We start from the raw sequence: 16487 nt of genomic DNA on the forward strand, positions 1-16487 counted from the left end.
TTCCTGGACCAGAAAACAATTTTCCTGAGACCAGTCATCCTCAGTGGCAAGGTGTCTGCCAAGAAGTGGGTCCCGTCCTTGCTGTGCCACTGGATTCAAGCTAGCCTGGCTGATGAGGGGTGATACTCCTAAACTGGTTCTTGGATGCTTTTTGTCCTGGGAGGACCTGCCTAGTAGTTTGTGCTCGACTGGACAGTCCTCATGGTGAGCAGGACCAAGAACGATTTGCATTTGGCTGGATTCAAACTGGGGTGGTGTGGCGTGCAAAAGAATGATGGATTAACCCCAAATCTATGACGAGGGTGAATGCTTGACAATGTTCAGCTTTCCGTCCATCATCTTTTTGTGTTGCTGGATAGGTGATGTAACCATCTCATCCTGTGTGTTCGCCACAGATTGGAGAAACTGTTTGACACATGTCCCTCACATTAAATGGTTTGTAAGATGAATGATGCCCCTGTATTTAAATGCCATTAAAAATGTCCCTGGAGGAATGGAAAGTGGTTTCCGTTTGATTCTTTAACAGATTCCTTTATTGAAATTAATAACATACTCTATATCTGCCAGAAAGCCTCCTGTACACTGTTTTCTTAAATGTATATAAAACATCATGCACATATGACAGAGACAGTGGTTCAAGTTCCTAATAGTGTAATGAGGCCTGGTTATGTACAGCCCTATTGATAATCACATTGTGCAGTGATGAGCTATAATTCATATCAGCAATCCCCCTTGCTACTCAAACAGGATCACGGACCAACTCACTCCCACACCTTCTTCACCCCTATCCTTTGACCTCCTTGTGTCCAAAATACTGTTGCACAAATGTTTGTACAATGACGTTTGGGCAGAAAACAACACTCAAAACATACCAAGTAGGCATTGAATTAAGGTGTGCTTAGACATTCAAAATTCTAATGACTGGCCAAGTATGTTCAAATGCAATCCACCGAACTAGTACCATTTCCAAATGACCCATTGAATTTCCACAGCTTGAATTAGCCGAACCCTATCTGAAACAAACATTTTATGATCAATAGATAAAAACTCTACTTGAAAAACAATAGTTGTGCATCAAACTTACATGAGCACACATAGACTCCAAGGAACAGAAGAAGAATGGCAGGCTTCATTGCTGTGTTGTGGGTGGTTATTCAGGTTCTTCACAAGTGAAACCCTGAAAACAGAGTAACAAACATGTTGATGTTCTATGTGCATACTTCTTGGCAACAATGATAGTAAGAAAGCTAGCAGGGCTAGGTTCATCAGAATTGTTCAGTATTTCAAGACCATTAAGTCTGAAGTCTGCTCTCTATACTTTTTGCCTCTGTTATCTGCGTTTCTTAACTTCAGCATCTTGCGGCAAAGGGAAGACACAGTCACCAGAGCGTGGTAAACTATGCTCTGAAAGACCTCCCATGTCATGATCACATGCTCAAGCATGCTACAGTCTTCCATTTTTTAGGAGCTCAGAACAAGAATAAGGAAAATTCCAAGACACCAATTTTGGTTACATATCCAAAAAAAGAAAGGGCTGCAATCAAAATAAACTGTGCTACTGGTGAGAATGTGTCATAGAGGATGGATTTACTTTGACATTCCTTTGAGATTGAATTCACATTACTAGACAATCAGAGAGCATGTTCTTCCTTCATTCAAAAGTAGCCATACTCTTCTTAAAATTGCCGCGCAGCATGTTGATGAGCAAAGGTAATTTTCAAGAACAACAAAGAAATAAAACATTTTTCATTCCAGTTTGGCGTCACGTAGAATCCTGTCTTTTATTAAATTAAATGACTAAAGCATTTTTTAAATGCAGTAATACAAGAGGGTTTCTAGGCGCCGAACCAAAAAGGAGGAGAGCAAAACTACTTAATAGAAGATGATAAGTGAAGATCAGTGTTTCTATTGGTTAAAAGCGAAGTTTTTAGTGCCTTCCTAAATGCCAAAGGATCAGTGGTACTTTTAAGGTTGAGGGGCAGAGTGTTTGAAATGATGGGGCCCACAGCATGAAAGCTTGAGCAGGAGCTTCATTAGAGATGCAGGAGCACAGGTCTAAAGGACCCTGAGGATCAGCAGCACCAACTGAAAGGTGAGGTGTTCTAATCCTCTGTGCTCACACAGTACAGAATTACACTGGATAGAATGGCGTAGCAATCTTATTATTCCATATCATAAAGAGCAAGAAGAGGATACAGTAATATGCAAAACAATATTATGCAGGAAACACAGTAATATGAAGGACACCACAGATCTCCCCCTTTTTTAAAACTAAAATATGAAAAAAGAAAGAGAAAAAAACAACTCCCCCAAAAAATAACAACTACTAGTCAAGCAGTTTTCAAGAAATGTTCTAGCTCTGCAACTTCTCCTTAAAGTTTAGGCAGCAGGAGACAATGAGTATGGCAAATTACCACATTGTGATATCTTGGCTAGGCATGCAACATTTCTCCATTGACCATTGTCAAGACGAACAGGGTGGTTTCTTATTTCAGTTTCCAAAAAGGGCACAGAGAAGAAGAAACGTTCCTGTCCCTCATCAATTCAAAGGGAATGACACCAGAAATGGAGTGAAGAGTAGTCCTATACACCCAAATCATATTTCTTATGGCAGTTTCACAATCACCATTGCTATTGAGCGTACTCTGTACACATTCAACCAGAACCCTATTAAACCTCTCAACTTTACCATTCGATTGAGGGTGATAAAGGAGGGTGCGCAGATGCTTGACACCCAGTTTGGCAAGAAACTCTTGCATGGAGACTGAGGTGAACTGTACCCCATTGTCAATTAGAAGTTCCACCAGGACGCCCTCTCCTGAGAAAACATACTGATAAAAATGAATGACGGCCTTGGAGTTGCGTTCAGAGACACCTCTTACCTCCGCCCACCTGGAAAGATGATCAATGAGAACAATAAAATACCTCATGCAGTTAGGCAAAACATGAAAGGGACCAAGAAGGTCAACTTCAACTCTTTGCCAAACTGTAGCTGGGCATGGGACAGGTTTGGGAATGGGAGTGCTATAAGTGAGATGTTTTCATTATAGCAGCATTGGACACAATTCCTGACTAAGTTATCAATATCTCGGTCCATACTCGGCCACCAAAAATCATTTATAAACCTACGCTTTGAGCCATTCATGCCCAAATGACCAGAGTTCTCACTTTGAAAACATATGGAGGGACAAGTTTGCTCCCTCTAACCAAATCCTACTCAATGAAAAGTTTGTCAGAGATTTTGCAGTATGGTTGTAGATTTTATAGAGAGGGATTTCTCTTTGGGCCATCCTTTAATGACAAAATCCATTACTTGTCTCAAGATGGTGTCATTGGTGAGGCATCTTGCCACAGTGACATGTCAGGACAAATGACTGTGTTGTCAACATTGGCGATGATACATTTTTCAATATCATCTGGAAAATAAGGTTTAGAGTGATAACTGTCCACAGGGAGCCTGGACAGGAAGTCCGCTTTAACATTCTTACCACCGGATATGTGGAGGACAGCAAAGTTAAGCTCCAGCAGTTTGGTGGATGACCTAGCCAGTCTGCCTGTAGATCTTTTTTATCTTGGAACCAGAAAGAATGTCTACTAGGGATTATGGTCAGTTCTCAACCAAAACTTCCCTCCAAAACATAGGACTTACATTTTTCAACGCCCCACACGCAACCCAGCATTTCTTTTTCTATCACTGAGTACCTCAACATCTTTCATCCTTCTGGACTCAAACCCTACAGAGACCTCTCTTCCACCATCCGTCTGGGATAACACAGCACCCATACCATAAGCAGTCGAATCAACCCTGATAAAAGTGGCTTGGCCTTCCACATAAGTTTGGAGAGCCGGGGCAGAAAAAATAAAACATTTTATAATGTCAAAGTGGTCTTGGCATGTGGCTGTCCAAATGAATTCAGAGCCTTTTTTAAGAGATTCCTAACACACTCAGTGAGACACGAGAAGTTCTTAAGGATCTTGGAATAGAATTTGATTAGCCTAAGGAAGGAACATAACTGGTCTCTGTCCGTGGGGTGTGGTGTATTGGCAATACCATCAACAATACTGGACTTGGGTCTGACACCATCCTTGGTGAGAACATGACCAAGATATTCAATTTTGTTCACAGAAAAGATACATTTGTCTTCCCTCAAGGTAACACCATTGTTTCGGAGAATCTGTAGAACAAGTTCCAATATTTGGTTGTGTTCAAGCTCTGTGTTGGTGTGCACCAAAATATCATCCTGGAAGATTTCAACATTGGGGACATTAAGGAACATTTTAGTCATTACTTTCTGGAACACAGAAGCTCCTGAGGCCAGACCAAATGGCATGCTGCAAAACTGAAATGTACCATCAGGTGACACAAAAGCTGTGAAATGGCGCAATTTCTCATCACGAACTACCTGATCCAGCTTTGAGAACCATTTGGACTGACCAACAGCAGTAATGAGATCTCCATACGAGGTAATGGAAAGTTCTCCACCCAGATTGCTTTGTTGAGAGATCTTAAATCAACACATAAGCGAGGTTCTCCAGGCCTTTTTTTAAGCAAAAACAATGGGGGACAACCAGAGAGTGGCATCAACATGCTCAATTATGCCATCATTGAACATCTTGTTATGCATAGTGGTGAGATCACTACTTACACTGTGAGGAACATTCCTTAATTTGTGTTTAACAGGGGGTACACTTTCATTAATCTTGATGGAATGTAATTTTTCTATTGGGAAGAATCAGAAATGGAGTTTACCAAAGAAACTGGAATCTTCTGACCAGTCTAATAATCATGCCAAAATCAGCCTGGTGCCACCACCCCAGATCGTTAATGCCTTAAACAGCAACATAAACTTTGCCATGGATAGTTCTGTCTTGAAAGGAAATACCTGCCCAAAGGTAGCCAGCAAGGTGAATCCTGCTACCCTCAAATACAGTAGTGATGACATCAGAGAGTAGCAAGACCATGTGTGACCAAGTTTGATTATATTTATCAATGGAAATGATGGTAATTCTAGCACCCGAGTCAATGAGTAGCGCCATCTCATGAGTCTGAATGGACACTTGGACAAAGGGATCCCCTAAGCTCTTTTCTGTGTGATCATTGTTTATATCCAAATACTCATCTGAGACAGCAGATAAGGAGAACTCTTCAACTCCATTGTCCAAATCATCTTAAGTCTTGTTGGGTACTAATTCTTGAACACTCCTAATAATGAAACATCTGCCACCCCTACAGACCTTCCCAAAATGGCCAGTTTCTTTACATTTGTAGCACTCTTGGGAAATGGCAGGACAGTTTCTGAAATTAGAAAGGTGGGAAAGTGAGCCACACCTGTTGCACTGGAAGCTAGAGGAAGGTTGTCCAGGAATTGTATTCTTTTTGTTCCCATCTGGTGGAACTTTCCCTTTTTTTACCTTGACATCGCTGAGAGGTTGTCGCAGGCTAAGGGAGGAGCTAGCAGAAGCAAAAGTGGAAGAGGTATTGATCTCCAACTGTTTTGAGTACAAGTCTGGGCATTCAATTGTCTTAGTGATGTCAATGGTTTCATCAAAAGAAATATTTTTGCAGGAAAGTAATTTCTGTTGGAGTTTTTTTAATAGCACCTGCAAACAATTTGGTCTCTTTTTAACTGAGGGGTAAAGTCATCAAAGTCACAATATTTGGCTAAAACCTTTAAAGCTGTAACATAAGTTTCAATGGATTCGTTAGGAGTTTGGACATGAGTAAAGCATTTGTGCATGTGCACAACCAAATTGACTTTGCCCTCAAAATAGGTACTAATTTGCTTGAGGGCTAGCTAGTATTCCTCCATGTTACCACTATGATGACCAGGTAAATGATAAAAAACATTTTGCCCCGCTACACCCAAGTAATAGTATAGGAGGCTACATTTCCTGTCAGGTATGAACTTCATGCCATCAATTCCTACCAAATAGGCATTGAAGGATCTGAATCAGAGCTGCACTTTAAAGGAGGTTCACCAGGATCCTGTAGTAAATAACTTGGAGGTGTGACAGTTTTCATGATGAAGCAAATGAGGGCACAGTGGTAAGGAAAGACAACAGTGGAAGGAAAGTGAAGAGAAAAGTAATGGAATCAAAGAGGCAAGAAGGAGTAAAGAGAAGAAAGGAAAAGAAACAAATACAAGAAAGAAGCAGAAAAAAATAGGAATCTTTAAATTCTTGTAAGCAATACACTTGGATAAAGAGGTGGAACCAGAAATGCAGGGATAAGGAGCAAGTAACACTGTAAATTGCAATAAAGTTAAACAATGAAAAAACAAAATGAGTGAGAAATACAGTTGTCTAAATATGGAGGCAATGTGCAGGAAGTAGTGTGTGTCTCACTGAATCCACAGGAGCTATAATGAGGTTGGTGTGACAGTGTGTGACAGGAAACATACAGGAAGTGACCTCAGGATGTTCTCACTGAACAGTACGGCCGGAATGTTTTCTCATGGTCGGAGTATGCAGAAAAAAGATGGTCTGCTAGTGCTGAAATGGAACCGAGACAAAACAGGAAGTGACAGGATGAATCACAGAGGACAAGACCGGAGTGAACTCCCACGGTTAGGATACCCATGCAAGATAAGGACTTGAAGAGCCGGAGCGGTATCCCACAGCTGAAGGGAAGAGAAGCAGATGACAAGCAGCGCACATGGAGGAGTCCAGACGAGACGAGAGACTCAGGAGCCAGAGCGGTATCCCACGACAGTAGAGTAAAGAAGCAAGAGGCAGGTAATGCCTGCGATTGTGATGTAAGCTGAGGCTCGAGCAGTGTCAGAATGCAAGAGGCAAGGCACTAGAGAGTGCACACGCAAGGATTTGATAATAAACAGTAAAGCATGTAGCGGCACTTGCAAAGCAGGCAACAGTCAATTAAAGCCAAAAATATTTTGAAGGTAGAAGCTCTGCTCATACAAATGCTGAAGGTATAAGAGCAAGCAAAAGGAAAGGCAGTACTGCTCGCGGGCGATTTAAAATAAAGTAGAGAAAAAAATGAATGTGGCTAGATGAGTTGGCTAAGGAGGAAGGACACATATGTAATTAAATCCAGCACATGAAAAACGCTCATGGAGAATTAGATGCATAAAGATAGGCAGCTGCGGATTAAATTAAACAAAAAAACTAAAAAAACAAACACCTCTGGGCCCAAAAGGAGGAAAAGCAAACTCAGGGTAGAGGAACATTTGCCAGGGAATTCAGTTTGCTCCACAGTTAGTGCCTGGGAATTCAGTTCGCTCCACAGTTCGCTCCAAGTCCCAAGATCGTCGCCAAATGAAAAGATGGGGCCCACAGCATGAACGCTTGAGCAAGAGCTTAATTAGAGATGCAGGTACACAGGTCTAAAGGGACCTGAGGATCAGCAGCAACTGAAAGATGAGGTGTTCTAATCCTCTGTGCTCACACATTCAAGTACAGAATTACACTGGATAGAAGGTCATAGCAATCTCAACATTCCACATCATAAAGAACAAGAAGAGGGGACACAGTAATATGCAAAGCAGTACTACGCAGGAAACTCAGTAGTATGCAGACACCACAGTGTTCCACAGTCTGGCCATGCAGACTAAAAAAGTGCTCACACCCCAGGAGGATCTCTTGAACCTGGGAATCACAAGGATATGAGAGGATGCAGATCGCAGAGGTCTAGATGGGATATAGGAATGACATTTTTGTTTGAGATATTTAAGGCCAGTATCATGTAAGGACTTAAATGCAATGCATATTGCCTTAAAGTCAATGCACTTTCTGATCGGAAGCCAGTGCAGCTGTTTTGGAGATTTCGATACTGATTTATATTTAAGGATACTCAGCAGTAGCCTGGCTCCTGAGCTCTGAATGTCCTGTAACGTTTTCATAGATCTTTTCTGAATGTTCATAAAGATGGCATTGCAGTAGTCTACCTTTGATACCATGAGAGCGGACACTGCAGTTTTCTGTAGTTCCACCAGAATAAAAGGGAGAACTTTCATAAACAATTTCAACATGTAAAAAGAGGCAGATGTGATGTAATGTAATTATTCTAACCTTCAAATGACAATGACAATTAACTTTTGCCACTATTTCGGGAGGGTGCCAAGTACATGGGGCTTTCATCTCGGAGGCCAAAAGGAGGAGTTCCTACCAAATATCATGGTTTCAGTTTTAGAGAAGTTTGTTTTAAGCAGTTTTTGCTCATCCATCTCCTCATGTGCGGAATGCAGTCAGTGGCGTAACGAACCGTGAGGGGCCGCCCCTGCAGGGTATGTGAAGGTGCCCCCTCTGGACTCAATCTAGAGCTCCCCAACAGAAGTGCGGTGCTGACGGGGCCCACTGGAGGGTGAGCCCCCCCCTCCCCACCCCGGGGGGCTGCAGGGGCCTGTGTTACGCCCCCGAATGCAGTTATACATCTGGTGTCAATGACCTCTGGATTGCTAGCCACCTACACCACAATTTGGATGCCATCTGCATAGGACACATGCGTGAAGCCATATGATTTGATCAGAGTCAACAATGGAGTCACTTAAAGGTTAAACATGGTAGGGCTTAAAGCCGAACAGTGTGTGACTCCACAAGGCAGGGAAAAAGAGGGTGAGCTGAGATTATCCAGTCACTCACCACCTGCTGTCGACCTGAGAGAAAAGATTTCATGTTAATTTTTCAAAGTCTCAAGGCTTGTGGTGAAGCATTTCACAGATATTCTCCCACCTAAAAGAGTTGCATGGAACCACAAATTAAGATGTGAGCTATGTGTGTTATTTTACTAAATATTTAGTCACTGGTTTGAAATGCCCAAATATAGGGAACATAGAACATTCCCTTGCTCATGCACCTCATCTCAGTGAACACTTTGATTGTGATGTTATCCATAGATCTTTGTGTGTCTTATTATTTGCTATTCTCTCCAAAGGGCAAATGTTATAGTTAGGCTGGATTTCATTTAATTACGGCACATTTTTGGGTTAACAGTGTCTTGTCTATTTATATAGCAGTCGAATTCGACATCTAGGTCTGTTTTGTGTATTTAAATAAGGTGGAATATTAATATTGCTGATACAAGTATTTCCTCCAAAAGTCTAGTTTATTTTTACTATTATTGTGTCATAATTATATACAGTGTACTCATCTTATCGACCTTCCATTTCAGAAGTGTTGAAGAATTGAAGTGGTTTGCCCAGAGTCACAGAATGTTGAGCTGATGCCAGGACTTTGTAACCCAGTTTCAAAGTCTGAGGTTCAGATCTTTAGTCCACGTCTCCTTCCCACTCCCAAAACCCAGACTCCCCATAGCTGGATGCAGTAACAGGAAGCCTAGAGAGGAACCAAAATTCAGCTCTGGTGGCACACTATGGAAATCAAAGAAATTTAGGGGCATATTACCAAGGGTGGCGATAGGCGATTATCGCCGGTTTAGCGGCTGTTTTCGGCCGCTAAATGGCGAAAATTCTATCGCTCTATTAGCAAGCTGTCGCTAACTGATGTTAGCAACAGCTTTTAGGGATAGAGAGCGGTTTGGGGCCCGCTTTGCATGTCAGCAATATTTATCGCTAATGACATGCAAAGTGGGTGTACCCAACCTGTTAGCGACTGATAGCAGTCGCTAATGTCGCTATCGCCTATTAGCAAGGCAGGCGTAGCGATGGAAATATTCCCGCTATCGCCAAAAACCAATGCCTGCTCAGACCAGTTCTTAGCCATGAAATCCAATGGGAGGTGGATAACATGGCTAAGAGCATTTCATCGCTAATGCTTGAATATCACTGTATTCTCAGCGATATTCATGCATTTCACCTGATTTTTATCGCTTTTGAGATAAACCTTGCTAATAGCAAGTTATCTCAGCGATACAACCCAGTGATGTGTGGCGATAAAAATATTGCCGCTAACCCTACTTAGTGATAAATATCGTTTTTTTTTGGTAATATGCCCCTTAGTTTATATGTTTAAGCCATGCACCTAAGTGCTTAGGCAGCGTCACCTTGTGATACCTGCCACTCTTGTGATACCTGCCACTCTTGTGATACCTGCCACTCTTGTGATACCTGCCACTCTTGTGATACCTGCCACTCTTGTGGCACCTGCCACTCTTGTTTTTATGCTACTTAAAGCATTGGAATAAAATATTCTGAGATATTGACCCAGAAAAAAAGTCTTCCTACTGCATAATAAAGTAAAAAATAGCCATTATCCACATTTGCTATAATTTGGGAGAAAAGTTGGAGATTTTGAACCAGGAAGTTAAAATATTTTAATGTTTTTATGAGCTGGGTGTGTGACCCCCGCTTGCAGGTTCACCTTTTGTGATTCAGCTGGCACAGTTAGCTCATGAGGGACAGAAAAGTCTTTAATGAAACACACAAAACAACTTGTGTCAGAATGCGAAGGGCAATTGGAAAACAAACAAAAGTCAGGAATGGGGGGGTCACAGATGATATAGTGTATTTTCGAGCTGTGATTCAATACCAGGACAAACAAAGTAAATTGATTTTGAACTGTTTTATTAAAGACAAACCACGTTTTAAATCAGGTCCATGCAGGGAAGGCATCCTAGGCAATTGTCATCATGGGTTCAATCTATCAGTCCCTGATTCCAGGAGAATCGTTGTAATGCGAGAAACAAGTGTGGAAATTAGAGAAGAGGGTATTCTGTACCTGAGAGTTCATAGTATGGTGGTGTACTTATCATAATGTAGGCATGTAGCTCAGTGACTTGAGCCCCTGCTGGCAGACACCTGCCACCTGGAGTGCACAGTTTAGAATCCGGACAATTCATTCTGACTCCTCAGCGGTAGTGCTAAATGACCCCCCTCCTCCTGAAGAATCTATTGAGGGACCCCTGAGTCTCCATGAGCCAGTGGTTGCCAGTGGAGGCCACTTGGAAGATGGAAGAAGAGAAAGACGGAAAATGTCACAAAGGGAGACTGGCATTTAATTGCAACAGCCAAGGGCTTCAGAGCTTTGGGAACCAGCACACGTTAAGCACTGATGCTACGCAAATTATGTTTTAAACAAGACAGGAGTATAACCCTTAGACCAAGTCAGGACTGGGTAGATAAGGTGCAATTAGAAAACAATGTCCTGAAAGGTAAAAGTCAATCATAGCATGCACATAGCATTACTTGGGTGGACAAGAAGGAGATAACTCATAGTTTTGTCAAAAAAGAACTTATTCAGTTTTATGTGGAAAAAAATTCATTTCATGGTCGAATACAGTTAAAGAAACAGCACTGCATAGAATGGGACTTGGTCCGTGTACAATTGCAGTCAGGTTCTGACTGCAATTGTACACGGACGGTCATGCTGATTGATAGAGCGCTGACCGCTAGCGCGACTCGGCCGGCTAGAATGCAGTACCCACAACTAAGCAATTAACCGAGCAAGGCCAACCCACAAGGCCAGAGAATTCTGATTCTTCTATTACGAGCAAGGGACCAGCTACAATAGACATGAATTTACGCCTGGCCCATTAGCGTTGACACCAATTCATCTGTGACTCACCTAGCTGCCGTACACCAACCTACCTCCTCTACTTAGTCTTTAGGATCCATATTCACTGGGATCCCTTAAAGCACTTCCCAATTCAGACAACCAGTCCTGATGATGATCCTAACTTCTCCGGATCGAAACGCCGTCGACCCAAGAGCCTGAATAACAGGCGCACTTTTCTCCTAGTGGCTTTAGATCTGAATCAAAACTAATTGTGCCCACTGTGATATCACAATGTCACATGCGCCGTTCTAGCCACCCACTGTAAATAGCTTGCACCACTTGCACAGTGCGCCGACTACGCTGTTTTCTTTCACTTGCGTCGCCACCTGCACTATTTATTCACGTTTGTTGCACCAAGTCCCATGTGGTTGTCATTACATTCTATGCAGTGCTGTTTCTTTAACTGTATTCAACCATGAAATGAATTTTTTCCACATAAAACTGAAAAAGTTCTTTTTGACAAAACTATGAGTTATCTCCTTCTTGTCCACCCAAGTAATGCTATGTGAATGCTATGATTAACTGCCTAATGACTTTTACCTTTCAGGACATTGTCTTCTAATTGCACGCAAATTATGTGGCAGCAGTTCATTAGGAACTTGGTCTTCATAAACTCTGCTTCCGCGCAGGTAAAGCTTTGAGACTGGGGTGCTACAAGATGTATGGATATGTGGCTGGGATACGCAGCTGAGGTCCTCCAGTGATGGGAAGGTGCCAGATATTCTGGCATGTTCACCACTGTGGAGCAGGACCAGTGAAAGCAGAGAATGGATAGCGATAGAGGCTTTGCCTGGCGGCCGTGGGGCCGGGTGCACATAAACCTGAGGATGATAGGTGGCCAGAGGATGATGCAGACCAGCCAACTCACACAGAGTCACAATGTGTCACACAATGTCAGCTCCCTTCACATGGTCTCACTGTGAGGAGCCTATATAACATTGTGACAGGAAAGACAAACTGGAAAACCACTGCAAAGAGTACATTTCCAGCTCATCTTTCAAGGCTTTGAACAGGCACCAGCCTCAGCAGGCTTTTTCTTTTTTTTACAAGATTCGGCTTTGGGGGATGGGGAGCACATTGGCAATTCTTTCCATCCTCTAAGGCCCCGCCGCCTTCTCACACAGTGACTTTTTTCTTAGTTTGCATGTCTGGGCCATGGATGCCAAATGCAGGTGCAGCTATGTATGTTTTGGTGACCTGCGGTTGATTCCCAGTGAGCTCCGTCGGTGTGTCTGGAGAGCCGCGGATGGAAGGCATTTACCAGGGCACCAGAGAGGGTAACTGAAATTAAATGCATGTGGTAGTGGAGTTCAAGCATTGGGGCAAGAATTAAAATGTACTTGCAGCACTTTTACGGCGCCGGAGTGTCACTTTTGTGATGCTTTAGATGCACAGTGTGCCGGCCCATATTTAAAAGGCCACGCACAGCCCCCCGTCGTGGCTCTTCATGGCCTTGTAAATATTGAGTAAGGCCATGCCTTGCGCTGCATGGAAGGGGCGTTCCATCCCTGCTGCTGTCAGTGTCCGCACGCAACACCCGTGGCTTTTTACGCTGCCCCAGATTTACAGCATAGGGTAAATCTGGGGCAGCGCCAACACTAATGTTTTCCCAAAGCAGGCATAACAAGGAGAAATGTTTACATTTCTCCTCATTTTTAGCTCTTTTCACATGTGCTGCATTCTGCAGCAGACACAGAACTAGGAAAATCCTCCTTTGATTATTTTTGTGTAGGAAGGAGTCCCTTACGGCACAAAAATTATCATGCCAACAACCCAGACACCCTTGCACCATGGTGTAAGGCTGCCTGCATTAAGGCTCAGCTGCAGTTTGTGCCCGGCATAAAGGACAGGATGTGGTGCGTCTTGTAGATACGGTGCATTCCTGCCCTTTTCATTTGCCGTGGGGTGGTGCGGCTAGAAGACTTGCGGTGCTGCCGAAGGCCAACATATTGTAAATATGCCCTTCATCTGTATCCACATCTGCCAACACTGGGTTGGAAAAATGCAGGAATGGACGCAAAATATCCTTCTAAACATGAATTCCTCTTTCCAGGCATTGAGGGACACAAGGGATGATAAATTCCTATGCATCCTTTCACTGTCAGATGCAGGCCATTATAATTGCTTTAATGGTAATTACATTATGGTAATTACAGTGGGTTGCCCCTGACAGTGCTCTTCAAATGAGCTATCGCTGCAGGGGAGCTCTTGTGCTATAGTTGCTTTGCTTTAAAGTTGACATTTTGGAGTCCGGGCAAAGTATGTAACTAATTGCAGTTAGTATTAAGTTTGATACATTGCCAGGCCCCGCAAAGTACTTCAAAAGACAACTGTGCTTTTTGTTTTTTTTCCTGCCCATGGAGCAGCGGATCAGCCATAATTCTACTCGGGTGGGAAAAAATAGGCTAAATGACTGCGTTCTGCTCACCTCAAGGGAATTTCACCCACCTCTAGGGGGCTGTTCACTGATGAATCCCTTTGCCTGCCTCTCGGTTTGCTAGCACCAAGACACCATTGGTAATCATGCGCTGTATAAATTTATAACATAACATAACATCTAGTCAGACTGTCTTGCTGCCAAAGCCCCCCTGTTAGCGCTCACCTGTGGGTGTCTTGTGGTTGTCGTCTACTGTTCTGGGCTTTCCTTGATGCAGTCACTGTGCCAGGGGCCCTGGCTTATATAAGACTGTAACTGATGATGAAGGCCAGTGACAAATACACAAGACGCACATTTTCAATAACACACACGCTGGCATCTCAGACTACCCAGCTGATCAGGTGGGGACGCTAGAAAGACGCTTGAAGGCATCATCATTCCTCCTCTATTTGCTCGTCCCTATCATGTGTTTGAACGTGTGTTCTCCCGTCGTTTCTGTGAATTCCATATCTGGCTCAGTGAAATGGGCATGTGTTCTAGCATTAATAAACACCATAGGTTTCTGCTGGTTTGTTCCTGAAAAGTAGAAAAGACCATCCAGACTCGTTTTTCTTTCAGTGCTCATCATTGGAAAGATTCTACAGCAATTGTCCTAATTAAATAATTACAAAGCAACAATTTGTAAAGTGTTTCCCTGCTGGATTACAAATTAGAACCCAACAACCAAAAACCAAAATCTATACTTTACTTACACCTAAACTGAAACCCCACACCTAAGCTTAACATAATAATTGTACATGCTTTGCATTCTCTCTACTTTGTTAAATGTAAGTTTTGTTTGAATATAATATCTATGCTTTCTTTTAGGTGTTTTGAAATATACCCCATAGAAAAGACTTTACAAAATATTTTAATCCTACCTTGGAGGCCTTGCTTGAAGTGTGTCAGAACTAAAGGTGACACATAGAGCTCTGACAAAACACTTGAGTGTGATCCTGGAGTGCCCTCCACATTCCAGCCCTATGGTATTGCAAACTTGTCCAATAAAGTATGCTAAATCAACCAGGCAGTCCCTTTGGTGCTCACTACCTAACGCACTGGCACATTCTGTCCCTAACTCACTAACTTACTCAATAACTCACCTACTCCCTCCCTCACACACTTTCTTATTCCCATACTCACCTCCAGGCTTACTCGCTCACTCGCTGATTCACTACGTACACACTCCATCGTATACTGAACTGCAACCCTCATATTGGACAACATATCTGACCCCTTACATCTGGTCGTATATGACAAAGCCCTGCATGAATTTACCCCACATGCCTTTACAACCCAGTCACTGCCCCATCTGCATCATTACCACAAGTTACTTTACCAAGCAAGTCCTTAAAATGTTTTGTTTTAGAGGGTGCTGGACTTTGGAATAGTACAAATTACTATTCCAACTCCACTCTCCGCAACAGTAGGGAAGGTGTTGTTTTAAAAAATCCAAAACCAGGCCACCAATGTGCCACCTAAAGCAAGTCGTTGCAACAACTTGCGTGATAAAGTAACGCATGGTAACATCACAGCCGAGGTACTGACTGCATTGTGAAGGCATGTTTTTGTTGTGACTGTGGGGTAAAGGATGTTTCCTATACCTATAATAAGACAAATATAAAGCAGAACATGAGTAACATTAAAGAATGTTTTCTCAAGGTCCATATTCTCTCCATTATGAAGACAGAATAATTTGTGTAAGTCCTTCGGACATTCAAAAGACAAGGATTTCTCCTTGTAAGTAACCCTCAATAGGCAAGGATGCACCAGGCCATATCTAGCATTCATGGAACGTCGAGCAAGACGTAGTAAAAGAAATTCCTTCCCTTGAGTAACTGTCTCTCTGGAGACATCCTGGGAAAAAAAGACCTTCTGACCAGACCACAGCATTTGTTTTTTCTGTTTAGCCACCGATAGGACACTCATCAGATCAGAGCACCGAAAAAAGAAAGACCAATAATGTCTCTTTGTTTTCCGATAAAGATGATGTTGAAGTTTTAGGGTCAACAGAATGTGCTCTTTGGAGATTGAGATTGGCTGCATCCTTCTTGCCAACAATTTTTGAAATTTTTAAAATTACTGTTTTCCAAGTCTTCAGTAAATGTCCCTGGACATCATCTAAACCTCATCATTCATATCTTGGATGCCACTAATTCGTTGTTCTAACTCAGACAACTTAGAATCCGGGCTTGACCATTTCCTCTCAATCCATTGAAGTGTAGAGTTCATTTCCATCAACAACAACTTTAAATGTTTTATTTCCTCCATTAAGTTTTCTACTGTTAGAGGTAAGAGTGTATTCGTCGAAGAGGTAGGATCCTTTATTTGCCTCTTATAGTGTTACTGTTAGAGTCTTTGCAGTGAAGTTGCATGGTCCTAATTAAAGACACAGATTTTTATGTAAGAGAAAGAAGCATATTCCGTACTCGAAGACATGAGGAGAAAGTGATTATGACCTAAAGGAATTTTACAGCCTCTAATATGATGCCCAAACATGTAAGGGGACTCTTGACGAGTCAATAGCCAAGACTATACATATATGATAAGGAATAATAAATAGCAGTCAGTTTTTGATGAAAATCAGCAATTTTACAACTAC

At 42.5% G+C, this 16487-nt stretch overlaps 1 long non-coding RNA gene across 1 annotated transcript in view; it reads right to left on the bottom strand.

Annotated features, from left to right (window-relative positions):
• Nucleotides 1–14189, bottom strand: part of LOC147741911 (uncharacterized) — a 62750-nt gene extending 48561 nt beyond the window's left edge. Inside the window, exons 1-2 of the long non-coding RNA XR_015299440.1 lie at nt 14072–14189; nt 1085–1177 (exon numbers count right to left, since the gene is read on the bottom strand). This is a non-coding gene — a long non-coding RNA (uncharacterized LOC147741911). The remainder of the gene's footprint in view (nt 1–1084; nt 1178–14071) is intronic.
• Nucleotides 14190–16487: the final 2298 nt, after the last annotated feature.

The sequence above is a fragment of the Lissotriton vulgaris genome, chromosome 1_1 (assembly GCF_964263255.1).
Source record: "Lissotriton vulgaris chromosome 1_1, aLisVul1.2, whole genome shotgun sequence".
Classification (NCBI taxonomy): domain Eukaryota; kingdom Metazoa; phylum Chordata; class Amphibia; order Caudata; family Salamandridae; genus Lissotriton; species Lissotriton vulgaris.